This window comes from Hakea prostrata, chromosome 7, assembly GCF_041222555.1.
Source record: "Hakea prostrata isolate BN-2017 chromosome 7, UWA_Hpros_2, whole genome shotgun sequence".
Lineage (NCBI taxonomy): Eukaryota > Viridiplantae > Streptophyta > Magnoliopsida > Proteales > Proteaceae > Hakea > Hakea prostrata.
Window position 1 is genome coordinate 40,100,056 of NC_142606.1, and position 14,670 is coordinate 40,114,725.

Consider the following 14,670-nt stretch of genomic DNA (forward strand, 5'->3'; position numbering starts at 1 on the left):
AAAATCAAGGTCAGAATCAGAGCCAAAATTCACTCATTCGTTATCTAGATATTTCTAAATTATTTTCAAATATTTTGTAATGTTCTTTATTTATTTATTATTTTTTATTCCATTTATATGTTAACTAAACCAAATAAAATGATTTTTATATTTTTCTTTTCATTTCTATGTTACCGGAAAACAAAAGAAGTTGAAAATATGTTAATGACAAAGTAATGAACAATTCCTTAAGAAGATTAAGAAAACAATACAATGTCTACAAGGGGAAAGAGAAGTTAGGATGCTAAAATACTAATTATCAGATTCACTGTTTAAACGACAAAGTGAAAGCATTGCAAAGTCCAAAAATTGGAAAAAAGTAAAAAGAATGTTATTACACATGAAAGAAATTTGAAACATGGAATAAATTTTGATCGAAACCTTTGAAATTTCAATCAAAATGCTTGCATTTTTTTTTTAAATTGAAACGAAACTAGGCAGATTTTGTTTCGGTACAATATTTCCATTGAAGCACACCCAAATTTGACCGAAACTAGTTGAAATCAGGTTTTCTTTTATAAAACTCATTGCTTTCGGACGAAACTTGCAAAGATATTTGGCAGGTTATGCAGAACTAGTATAGTCCCATACAGAAAAGGGAGTTTATGACTCCTAGCACGTTCACAAGCACCACAAGCAGTGTGTCTAACAGATGTCAAGGCAAATAGAAAGCCTTGGCAATGTATCGAACTGCCTTGAATGATGGGTGTCCAAGCCTGCAGTTCCCGTCGGTGATTAGAGCACTGGTATGAACATCAGCAGGAGTGGTTGTAGTAATGGATAGTTGTGGAAGTGGCAAAGCATATAAACTCCTGTCAGTCTGGCAGCGAAACACCCTCTGGTTCGTCTGAGAGTCCTTAATCAGAAATAAAGATGAGTAGAACTGAAACGAAACATTATTATTGGCAGAGAACATTGTACAAGAGTAATATCACAGCCATTACAAGTATAAGTAGCGGAACCCATAGCAGAATTAGAACGAGGAAGGCCATTACTGATAAAAATCTGGTCAGAACCAAAATAAGGTGAAACCCACTACTAGATTACTCACATCTGCAGTCAGATGATTATTAGAACTAGTGTCTAAGATCCAGTAAAAAGTGCAAGACTCAAAAAGACAGGCCAGAGAGAAAAAATTGTGCCAAGAAATGCGTTGTTGAACCGTCGTGGGTGATGAGAAGCATAATAGTCACCTTGAAAACAAATCTGACTAGATGACTGTTGATGATCCGAAGAACAGGATGTTGGATCAGAGATCGACTGAAGGATTGCTGCTGTGAAGAGAAGTCAGGTGCATGACGAGAAATCGAGGATTAGATTTCTCAGTGGACTGACATGATTTATTCTGATAAGGATATTGTTGACAAGAGTATCGTGGACCAGAGGGTGGCTACTTAAAATGATTACGAACAGAGCAGCTGTTGTGATTAAAATGGCCATCATTGGAACGATATGGGAAGTTGTGTTGAGAGAAGCCGGAGAGCAGTAGAGAGTCAGATGTTCGATGACCAGATTGAGAAGTCACAATATTAGCTGTGGTAAGCTGAAGAGAATCAGAGGATGAGTTTAACAATGACCTATGACTGATTAGCAAACCAAAGAGCTCAACGAAGGACACTAGAGTAGGCTGAAGATGGATGGATGTTGCAAAGTCTATAATCAGGAACCAAGCCATGGAAAACTGATGTAACTCGGGGTCCATAGCTCAGTGGTAGAGCATTTGACTGCAGATCAAGAGGTCACCGGTTCGAACCCGGTTGGGCCCTGATTAATTAGGTTTAATTGGCCGTCTTAGCTCAGCTGGTAGAGCGCGTGGCTTTTAACCACGTGGTCGTGGGTTCGATTCCCACAGACGGCGTTTCATATTTTTGATATTATCTTTTGGAGATGTAGGAGTAGACATAGATTACCTTGCCCTCACACTTAAGAACAAAGTGGGATTGTGGAACAGCAACATCACCACATAGTTGAAACTGGTTTAACTTTGTTGGCCCATTCTCACAATCCACGCAAATATAGGAGTCATGCCTTCGAAAGTATTCTATTTTGATTAATATGATTCCCACTCTAGTTCTGGGTAATGTTTTGCCCTTGTTCAAACTCTTTGGAGAAACCCTTGACTATAAAACTCTTTGTGTTTTCTATTGTTTTGGTTATCCTCTTTTCAGGCCTTTTAACAAACACAAACTTGATTTTCGATCCAATCTCCATGCCTTTCTAGGTTACAATTCGCGGCATCATGGGTATAAGTGTTTTGATCCAACAACTGGGAAATTAATTATTTCTTTCCATGTCATCTTTCGTGAGCCGAGATTTCCCTTTAGTGAGAGGACCCCCCTTCCCAACAGAATTCCTCTCTCCCTTCTCTATTGGTCCCACCTCCTATCCTTCCTCCTTTGGTTACTCCACCTACCCAATCCAACCCTAGCTTGACCTCTGGAATCCCCTCCTTATCAAACTCTAGTTTGGCGAACACTCAACCACCAACCCTAGCCGCACCCCTCTACCCACTTTACCTTTGGTTGAGTCCTCCCCTTCGTCTAACACCTTTGATCGAACCTTGTCCGACCCTTATTTATCTCTTCCACAAATCGGTCTCATAGTTGATCTACCCGTTGTTAGCCATTCGACAAATTCTCATCCTATGGTCACTTGCAATAAAGATGGTACTTAGAGCCCTAAAGCTTATCTTGCCACTTGTCACATCCCGCCCAAATACACCCAACCTATACCCTATCTGGGTTACCCAGGGGAGTGATCCACAACCCAAAAGATCAAGTTTAGGAACGATCATATCCATTTAGCACATTAACGTAATCAAAAGCAAGAACCATCATTGTATTCTAATAAGTTAATAATAAAATTCAAGAAAAGATCTCAGAAGGATCACTAAAAATATCAGAGTGCGAATTAACAAGATACCAAATCAAAAGACAACTGTAGAGTATAGCGGAAATATACTCCACAACATATGCGAAAGGTAGATTGAAATCTAAGTAAAGCTCTAAGCTAATACAAGTAAAGTAATAGATATGTCTAGAAGAAACAAGAGAAATCTAATCCACATCTTCAGTCGGCTCTTCTTCATCTTCTTCACCTTGCGCTTCCTCATACATACCGTCATAGTAATCCGAACCTGTAGAGAAGTCTAACAAAAGATATGGTACAAAAGGAGTGAGTTTCGAAAGAAACCCAGTAAGGCAAGTTAACTCATAACAACATAAATAACATGCGGCAGAACATAACAAGATGCAATGCAATATGAAACAGATAATGTATGTATGCATCTAAACTCTATGTATGCTGGTCTCTATTGGCAGACATGCTTTAAGTCATAGCACCGTACTTCTTTGGGTAGGTCAATCACACAACGCCTTTTGGTAGTGGGTCCGGCATCCCTCGGGACATTCCATGGCTGGGGGTTAAGTCACCGCTCTCTCACATCACCATTGGTCTACGTACTGGCGCATGTCAGGGTTAAGCCTAGCCAATGCAAGTCATCTACTTAGTTACATCAACTCAGGTCTAGATACATCCATTCCTCGACCCTGGCGATCCTTTCCGATATCCTTTCCACTAGAGTCCTAATAGTCCCTGACTACGGACTCATCAACCCTATTGGTTATCCACATATGGTAAACGGGAAGCTCTCATGTCCCCTCACGGGTTGGTTACCGGTCTTGAGCGCCCATGAGCCTAAGTCTATCCATATGCAATCCTCCAATAAATGGCCCCCACAATGTGATTCCCGTCCTCTCACGGGTTGGTTACCGGTCTTGAGCGCCCGTGAATCCCCATTGCTGCCATGGGTCATTCGGTCTCAATATCCTTCCGATTTGGGTCTGATATAACGGGGACATCCTAGCCAAACACTGCTAGACAGTCCTAGGTATGAAAATAAATGATTCGGGAAAGCGTCAATGGGCAACCCCGGAAACATCCCATACTATTTCCGATAATGTCCAAGGACAGAAGTGTCAAAAGGACACCTCTCAATCCCAAACCATACCTAATCAAACACATTCTCAGATCAGTCATGTCATATCCAATCAACACTTCATCATATAAAAGAGAATACAAAAGCATAATCAAATCATTAAACAATATAGTAATAAGCAATTCATATAAGCTTGAATAATGAAAAAGAAAACATAAGTGAAGTGCTACTGTACTTACAGTAGTACATTAGAAGTATAAAATACAAGAACAATAAATAAACTCAGAGTTTCTTAAAGTAGAAACTAGAGAATACACAATCTATGTTATTATGAAATAACTGTCCTTACCTTGATTATCGCCGAAGATAATCCAAAGATCAAAGAGAGAGACTGCAAACTTAGCAAATAAACCCCTAACAATCATAGATATAACATTAGGAAAGATACCTAAAAGATCAGAGCAAACGAATCAAACTGAAGGAAAAATGAAGCTATTGCCTTCATTGGTTGAGTGCTTGGTCTACTGATCCAGTCGACCAAGCAATCGACCAACCGAGTCAGTATGTAGAAACTAGATTGGTCATAACTTCTTCGTTTGAAGTCGAATTGATCCGAAATTCGAAGGGGAACTTCCTAGAATGTATTAGAACTATATAGGAAGGTAAAATCATCAAGTCAAGGTCAAAAGATGGGTTCTTGACTTGAACCAAGAAACTAGGGTTTCAACCTTATGGCTCTCATGAAAAGGCTATGATCATAGGATGAAAGGGAATAAATTGCTTGGCCAAATATAACAAGAAAATCATTGAATAATCAAGTTTAGATTAATCTAAACATTACCCATGAGGTTTCCCTCGCATGGGAGGTTACCAAAGGTTTCCAAAAATCAAACAAGGGTCAGGGTTTCAAGAAAATATTCAGCTAGGGTTAAGATCACAATGATGATCATAGATCTCAAAGAATAGAATGAGATCATGGAATAGATGGTTGCAAGAATGCAGCATCTTCTTCCTGATCTCAATCAAGAACAAGATCGAAGAAAGAATAATCTATAATACAGAAGAAATACAAACCTTAAATTAGCAGATTAGAGATGAGAGGCTTCAGATCTGCAGAGGAATCTTCGAAATCACCGAAAAGAGTTTTGGAAAGGTCTTCCACGTTCTCTGGGTGTTTAGGAGGCAGCCGTAACTAAGAAACTCGAAGTCAGGTTAAATAGAGAGTGAAAAACCCTAAATCGAAGGTTTTCTCGGATTTAACACACCATTGGTCGATTGATTGGTCTACTGGCCCCAATCGACCAACCAGTCGACCAATGCATAGTTCAACAACTTCGGACAGGGATTCGGAGGCTATACGGGGTCAAATTGAATGGGGTTTTGTCCTACAAGTCAATTGAGAAGTCTAGTTTCTAGAAATACCTTCGGATTGAGCACGGGAGTTCATTAGGTACTTCAAATAATTTACCCCTCTTCGATGCATAGTTTCTCACTAAACATTGATAATGCTTCCAAGTAGGGAGCACCATCAACAATATCCATGGGTTTCGGGTCACACACCGTGTCTTCTATAGAGAGGGCCCACAAAGACTTCTTCCTTCACTTCGGGACCTTGGATTTACCCTAAGGAAAGGTTTGACATGACTTCCTAAGGCTTTCAAAGGGTAGCAACACTGTTATCGAGGTCCAACTTCAAGGTCAAGCATTAAACTAACCTTTCATCACCCAAAATAGATAGGGTGTCTTAGCTAGGTTTGGGCTGGATTTCACACAATTTCTACCATTCCTGATCTCACCTAGATTGAACCTTCCGATTTCACCATTGCCCCCACACTAGAGGAAAGCCATGGATGAGGGGTTCATTGTCCTAATCAAGAATTGAACTGGGTCTTTTGTACCCCTTCCCTAGTAGAAAACGTCGATGGATTTCTTTTGGATTAACAGAAAAGCATATGGTTCCATTGAGAGGTATAAGGCCCGCTTGGTTGCTAAGGGGTTCAACTAACAAGAAGGTCTTGATTATAATGAATACGACAACCATTTGGTTGGTTCTATCCATTGTTGTTTCTAAATCTTGGCCAATTAGATAGCTAAATTTCAGAATGCATTTTTGCATCGCATATTACAGAGAACTGTGTTCATGAAGCAACCCCCCGATTATTGATGCTCACCATCTAGATTGTAGTTGTAGATTACATCGTTCTCTGTAGAGTCTCAAGCAGGTTCTTCAAGTATGGTTTGACAGGCTAAGTACATTTCTATTGGAATATGGCTTTTAAGGGTCCAAAACTGATATTTTCCTTGTTTATCCATACAGAGATAGTCGGGATCAATTACATTATGATCTATGTTGATGACATCATCCTCACTAGGAGTAGTGAAGCCTTGTTAACTACATTTTTGAAGCACATTGGGTCCACTTTTTATGTCAAGGACATAGGGCCTCTTCAGTTGTTCCTTAGGATGTCAATTGTTCAAAACCTTGATGGTTTACACTTAAGTCAGTCCCATTAAATCTTTGATGTACTTACCACCCCTATGATCCAAACCTGAAGATCCATCATGTAGGTCCAAGAACCAGAAACATGAGTAAAAGACAATTGTGGGCCATCCAAATAGAGACCATTGGATTAGAACTTGAACCAATGGAATTTGATGGTGGAGATGAATAATCCGTAGTTTCTTAAGAAGAATTGACACAAGAATTGACAGATTGGGAATGTGGATTAAGATTTCATAGTCAGCATAATTGGAAGGTCTCCAAGATAAGGTAAGACCCTTCGGATGTGGTTGCTAAGTGTAGAGGTAGTGCCATGGGGCAACTTCCCATGAAACTCACTCCTGGAACAAATTCTAGGGGTAGGGTCGATTGGTAGGGCAACCCTACCTAGTGCTCGCGGATGAAAAGGGGTATATTTGGGATTTTGTGTTACGGCTCCCTATTTAATGCTATTTTCGTCCCAGAAAAAATTATTTTAATCCCAATTGTTAAAAATGTCAATCCATATCAAAGAGGCAATTTTGGAGAGGGAGAAAGTTGCGGGGGTCATCTAGAGAGCGATCAAAGTTTTAACCACAAAATTGAAAGTTAAATAATTGCTCCTTTTCTTCTAATTCATCTCTTTTCATCTTTTGTCAGAGTAAATATTTGGGAAACCTAAACCCTATTTAGACCAATATGAGTGATTTTACAATCACTCTGTTATGTTGATTTTCCTCATGGATAGATTTTGGAAACCCCTTTCATGCTTTGCTTGTTTATAATCTGATTTTGAGTTTTAGATCTACTACTATAGTTAGACCTTGTTTTTGGGATATTTTTAGAAGCCCTAATTGTTCTAGAAGTTGTTTGAAACCCAAAATGAAACTATCAAAAACATGTCAATTTGCTGCTTGTGCGCAGCAACAGGGGTTGCCCCAAGCTACCATACCTAGGCATGTCCTGGCAACCTACCCCCTAGGGTCGTTGGTAGGGGTCTCCTAGGGCTACCTTACCTAGGTTGCCTTGCCCCCCTGCTGTTTTGGGTTCTATTCGATTTTCAACGTGTGACTTCCTAGGTTTCTAACTTGATTGATCCATTATTAGGATAATTGGGATGTGTTAAGCCATCTTTTGGTTGACTTTGAAAGGTTACAAATCTACTTGACAGGTGAGGAAATTCAATTGTGTATGTTTCACATTGAAATATAATTTGATATTGAACATGCATAATAACTGATATGTTGCTGCTATATGGTAATTTCATTCACTTTATATTTTGAAATTACTTAGAATCATTTTCTATTATTGCTTACTGAATTATGAAGTGACATGGCTGAGTTTGAGAATAACAAGATTATGCATATACTTGACCGGGGTTGTGGCATGACCATTGCCCTAGGAACTTCAGAATGGGCATGTAGCTTAGGTTGCACACCTAGGATTTCTAGCTATACATGGTTAGGTTGCACCCATCATGTCTTTACCCAATCCGAGGATATTGATGCGGAGTGACTGTAGCAACAGTGTTCAGTTGGTGGGTGCCCAAGTCCGGTGACCAACTTGTGAGGGGACATAGCTGCACTGTTGGGGCCATTCATTGGTAGGGTTGCATATGGTAGGGTTGGGCTCATGGGCACTCAAGACCGGTGATCAACCCGTGAGAGGATATGTGAGCTCCCCCCCCCTCTCATCATATGTAGATGACTAATAGGGTTAAGAGGAGCCGTAGTCCGAGTTGGTTGGTGACATAGGATACGTTAACTTATGCTGAACCAAGTTGGTTGATGTCATAAGGGAGGTATCTGAACCTAGAACGATGTGATTAAGGATGATTGGTATTGGGCTAGGTATTACCTTGACACTCACTAGTTCTCATGTCAATGGTCTTGATAAGAGAGTGTGGCCCTAATCCCTAGCCATAGTTGATGAGAGGATTGTTATCCCTATACCTTGGTCATGACTCCTAGTTTGGTTGGAGCTATTGGGGTTTGTGTAAGACTACCCTGAGGAGGCTGGTGGCATACCTTAATGCGTGTCCACCTAGACAAAGACTTGCATTGGTTAGAGAATAGGAGCATTACTTTATCGCATTGTACTTACATACCATATCATCATACTTTACTTTCTAGGATTTGATTATGTTGATATGCATATTGTTGAATTACTCGTTGAGTTTTTTGGAACTCAACCCTTATGGAAATATTGTTTAGATGGTTATACAGGTAAAGAAGAGATCCCAAGTTTAGAGGTATTTTTACTTGAGGATTCAGTTTAGACAATGGTGTGAGTTGATTATGCCTTGTGGTACGATCCGTGTGCCAATTTGGAGTACTCCCCGATCAACAATGAAGGGTCCGTTTACTTCGTTATTGGGATTATGAGTTAGAGATAGATCCAATGATGAAAAACTTTTAAACGTTTAGAAAAATTATGTAAACCTTGGGATAATTTAATTCCCCCGTTCCTTCCTAGTTAACTTTCCATTTTCAGATAGACATATCTATCAGTTTTGATTACGTTTTCGCTTATTTTAGATCCTTTTGATTATTCTTGATACTTAGTATTAATTAATTATTGGATTTTATTGTTTTTACTCATGATTATGTTATCGTATGGATTGGTTGGTGATTGCATGTGAACTTGATCTTGTGACTGTGTATCACTATCTCGGGTATTTGGGTGGATCAGATACCACCTGGGCGGATGTTATAGAGTGGTATCAGAATTAGGTTCATTGAAAATCTTAACCTTGAAACATGATTACTAAGCATCCTTGGGTCGTAGATTCAAAAGTGACCCAAAAATGCTAGAGTGGATAATAGGTACAATGAGAACTAGATATCAAAATTAAAAGAAGCATACAACACCAAGTCTGCATAATATACAATAATCATGCTGAAATAAATGTACACATTTTATATAAAGGGAAGAAAGGCATAATATACCAAAATTAAAGTGAGACAACCATAACCTGAACTTCATTAATTAACTAGTGAACATTTACATAATCACGTGGTCACATGCTATAACAAAAAGGAATAACTAACTAAGTTAAAATAAAACTAGCTATAAATGAAGTCAACATAGATCAGAATCCTACAGTGAGTAGCCTATTGTGGTGGATGTCCTTGAAACCATTTGCTCCACTGATTTGCCTAGGCACGTGTATGGCGGACTTCATCCTCTACCCAAGTTGGACAAGCATCCATTTGAGTCATGTGGCCCCCCATCTCATCCTACTAGGACTCAATCCTCCCTAAAGTGGATAAATGCCTATACTACTAAGGAGAATCTATAGGTGTTGCATCTATAGGCTAGTCTAAAAAGGCCTGATGTGATGGACCCCCTACCTCCATTTGGCAAGGCAGAACCTCCTCCACGTAATCCCCGACCCTGTATCTTTCCTGCTCCTCCTCTTGGACCTCAACCTACTCGTTTGCTTGACCCTCATCTTGCTCCTCTTCCATGAACTCTTGTGACCTTGCCTCTCCTTGGAGACCCGTCAAAGAGATCAGTCATCTCCCAATGACATCAACCAACCTGCTGGTAAGCAGCTCAATGTCCTCTAAGCTTACATCTAAGTGCTGGAAGATGTGAGTGAGTAATCGTCCGAAAGCAAGGTTCATGAGCCCTGGCTCCTATACACGGAAGATCATAGCTCTCTGGATAGCTCTTGGATAATGTAGGCTAAGTCGATGTGATAGTCTATGTAAAGAGCGAATGTCACAAAGTCTTGCCTAGAAGAAAACCTGTCATGGAGCCCTTCCTTAGGCACTATGTTCTTGCCTACGATGTGGTCTAGAACACAAGTAGATGGAAGCATGTTTGTACCATTGTTGATACATCACATAGAGTGGAGCAGATGGTTGTGTGTTCATAAGGACATAGATAGTCACCATCCTCTGCGGCAAAAGGAACCCACTAGCACTAATTTGGAATATAAAGCACACGTAAGATGCGTGCCAAAACCTTGATGGAAAAGTGAATGCGAGTCTCACATACGCTAGTGGAGACCACAAATCGCCAACCGCCTTGGCCATTGTCCTCCTCTTATTATGTCAGGTTACTGAAGAAATACTTAACCAACTCTGGATAGATTGGCTCATCTAGGTACAAAATACCCTTCCAATGTTAAAAGCTTGGAATCTCTCCTTTACTTGAAAGGGCACCAAATCCTGAGTAGTCCTAGCTTCCATACTCAATTGGGGATTCAAAGAGATTTGAACGCTTAATACCCTGTCCAAGACCTAGTGCTCTACCACGCATAGGTCCATGGCATCCTCCTCGGTATGCCATAGGAGTAGCTCTAGTAAGAAAAGATGAAGGAAAGATCAGTCAAGAAGGAAAATTCAGCAAGAAGCATTATATGATCAAAGAGGAAAAGTAGTGATTTTTGAGGAATTTGCAAGATTTGGTTCAAGAAGCATTGGGGATTATGTTTGAAAGTAAAGTTATTGTATAATAATAGTTTTCAAACAAAAATCCCATTGCATTTTCAGTTTGAGATAAAAACCACCAAGAAACTGCAATTTGTTAAGAAAATGTGAAGATTTGTTAAAAGATGTGAGGAAAAAGTTGCGAGACTAGTTCTGGTTCCAAAGAAGCTGCGATTGCAAACCTTCATGGCTTCATTCATGAAGAGGCACATGGAAAGCGCTTCTTTCATGTAATTATTGATGTAAATTACTTGTATATAATATAATAGAATGTTCTCGCCTCGTTCCAAAAACATTTACCTGAACTACAAAGATAGCACTGACCTTAGAACAACCTTGGAACAGTATTCGGGTCGTTATTTTTCATGCCACAGAAGAATAGCATCCTGTGACCCAAGAATGCAAATCTTACTTGTTGACCATATGAGTCAATCAAATTAATAATAAAATAATATAAATGTGATTGGTCAAACTAATATGACGGGATTGGTTGCGTTATGGAAGTTCTACTGTGAAAACCAATCTTCGATTGCATGACTTGTGTAAGCTCTTCAAAAATGGGCCCAAGTCCAAGATTGTTATGTTATGTTATTTATTTATTATTATAATTTTTTTTTCCTTTTCGGGTGTTTGAGGTTCATCCAAGCCAGCTTGTGCACAACTTGGTTACATCCTCAAAGGGAGCTTTGGCGTCCGCAAAGGTCGAACCCATGACCTCTCCAATGAGAAGTATGGATTTTACCACTCTACCAACTCTGCATTGACAAGATTGTTATGTTTATAAGTCACAAGTTCGCAACAAATATTAGAGTAAAGGACTGAATTATGGGCTTACTAAAAGGAAAAAAGCCCATTAAGGCTCAACCTTTACCACACCCGACCTTCATCCACTGTTTAATTTTCCTTACCTTCGGTCACGACTACAAATTTTTACCAAAAAAAAAAAAAATCATTGCTACAAATTATATATCATACTATTATATAAGTGCATGTACTCCTATTTCGTAGCAACTCTTTCCATTGACTATTGTTTCTGTAATTTAGTTTTCATATTGACTGCTATTATTGGAGGGATTCACAAATTACCTATTATCACTTGGGTTAGTAATTAGATCTATGCCCTTAAAATTGTTTTCTTTTTCACTACCTAAATGTTTCTTCGATTTTTAATATTCAAGTTTCAATTCATTGATTGTTCATTGAGGTTATCAATTCTTTGATTTTTCAATGAACTTTACCTTCTCTTATGTTGGAATGGATATGTTTTTGTTTTACTCGGTAGCATCAAACTTTTAGTTTCATTTATTGAACTCAAAAGCTTCTTGAAAAATTGTTTTCCTAATATTAAAGTCTAAATAAATTTGATATCAAAGTACACAATTGAATGGGGGAATTTGTACAACACTTGCATTATGAATAGGTGGCGGGGGACTCGAGGCTGAGAGCCCACTGAGCATGGATCATACATACTATAAGGGGAATTCCCTAGGAAGAAGATGGTTTGCTCTCTCATTGTACTTAGAAAGATGAATCTCATGGTCATTAGGGATCTAAAATCTCTTCTCATATGTTCAAGGTGTCTATGACACAAAGACTCGGGAAGAACTAAGGCCCTGCTTTTTCATGACACCTGCAAATTCTACGATCTAGGAGCTGAGGGGTTTGACCCTAGATGTCCAGGTAGTGGGGGGTTCTATTTCTGGAGAAGGACTTGCAGTCCTCTCCTCAGGGATTTCTTCCTTGGAATTCTCCATGGAGTGGTGGCCTTGTACTCTAGCAAGGGCCTAAGAATCCTCCGCCTCTTCTATATCCTCCATGATCAAAGGGATCACCACTAACCCCGAATTCTTCATAGGTAGGGATGTCAACGGTGCGGTTTGGGGTGGTTTCGGGTAGGGCTTAACAGTTTCGGGCTCAAAAACACTCAACCCAAGCAAGGCCCATTAGCAAAATAACAGTTTTGGGCCGGTTTCGGTTTGGTGCGGTTTGGGTTCGGGTTAATTAACGGTTTGGGCTAACGGTCTATACTTGGGTTGACTAACGGCTTGGGATAATAATTTATGCTATGCAAGAAAAAGAATTAAAATAAATAGTCGAGCATCCTATAACAAGAGCAAAAATTGTATGGAAAACAAAATTGTTATATTAAAAAATGAAAAGTCATTCCATGTTGTAGAAATATCCCACCCACCTTATAGAAATCAAGAACTCAAATAATTAGTAACATAGAAACTGCAAGCTCATTCCTTAGGCTCCACCGGATAGTCGTGAAACAAACTTCAAAACAAAAACCATTTCAAAATCTAACTTGTATTATGATTGATTGTCTTCAAATTGGCTTCTTGTTTTGTGAGAATGTTGATTTTTCCCCCCCTCCTATGAAGTCCATCTCTATTTTGGGTTGGTATTTAGTTGATATGCAAAAGAAATACCTCTCGATAAATATAATCATACTTAATCAACAGTCTCACATTCAATTGGACATTCATACTTAATCCTTCTAATTGTCTCTTATAAGTAGTAGAATGGCTATTTGATCTTTGAATTGATGCTCAATTTTTCTAATAGTCTATACCAACTACCTAGTGGTAATATGATGATTCAAACAATATTTAATGTTAAATTATATAATGGGTTATAATGGTTGTGGTTTGGGTTTGAGTGGGTGCAGGCTCTGCCACCCTCGACCCAAACACAATCCATTGAGGTTCGGTTCGGGCTATAACTAGCCGGTTCGGTTCGGTTTTAACGGTTCAGGCTACAAATTGACACCCCTATTCATAGGGTTCAGGTTAGTGAATGAGGTACCCTTATCAAAATATTTTGTCACCAAAGTTCTCCCCACCTTTGAAAATGAGCGGGGGAAGAGTAAAGGATTTTGATACTTACTTTATGAAGAAGAACACTCAAGCATGCGATAAGTGAAGTCAAGAGTTCCTTTGAAGCAATAGAAATCATAGTGTTAGCGCTTTGCATAACTAGCAGTGGTTTGAAGGTAGAAGAGACGCCTCTACTTGTACCAAGAAAGGTGATGTTTCAAATTTCAAATGGACGGTGGAGATGAATCCAATCGAAGGGCCAGTGTAAGGCTGTCGATTAGGATATTTGAGGCCATCATTACTACCTATGTATGTGGCGGCAAATTTGACTCCTTGAGTTGCGCACACGCCCCTTCAACTAATAATGATCATATCATAACTACAAATGTTCGTGTTCCTGATACTTGCTTCGATCATCCATCCTAGGAAAGGCAATCCCATCGCACCAGCCCAATGAGAGTGACACCGTTGTCTGAGGGGGGGGGGAGTGGTTGAAGGAACTTCTTTGTAACAACCCCTGTATTTCTTATATTATTCATTGCTCTTGTAACTTGTTGTAGTTGTATAATTCAATGATTAGTAGTTGAATGTATGCTATAAATGATGTTTATATGTATTTTATTACTTTGTGATATAGAATGAATGGTTATGTTATAATGGTTGATGATGTGATGTAATTGTGATGGAAGGGTATCCATTTGGGTATCCACTGCTTGGGATATCAGAAGGTTGTGGTATGGGACACATGCTGATTGATACTCCCAGCACTATCATGATTGTTGGATGACATACATAGGGAGTCTAGATTGCATGGCTAGGTAACCTAGATGCTACTACCCTTTCGGTAGGGGAATTGAAGCCGAATGACCTGTGATTATAGTGATGTGACTCTGTTTCATCCTACAACAAGAAGTAACCAGTCCGTGCAGAGATTCAGTGGTCCACTGTTAATCATGC

At 39.3% G+C, this 14,670-nt stretch overlaps 2 non-coding genes across 2 annotated transcripts; both read left to right on the forward strand.

Annotated features, from left to right (window-relative positions):
* Window positions 1-1,733: 1,733 nt before the first annotated feature.
* TRNAC-GCA (transfer RNA cysteine (anticodon GCA)) lies at window positions 1,734-1,805 on the forward strand. The gene has a single exon. It is a non-coding gene; the product is annotated as a tRNA-Cys (tRNA).
* A 19-nt stretch (window positions 1,806-1,824) lies between these two features.
* On the forward strand, window positions 1,825-1,897 carry TRNAK-UUU (transfer RNA lysine (anticodon UUU)). The gene has a single exon. It is a non-coding gene; the product is annotated as a tRNA-Lys (tRNA).
* Window positions 1,898-14,670: the final 12,773 nt, after the last annotated feature.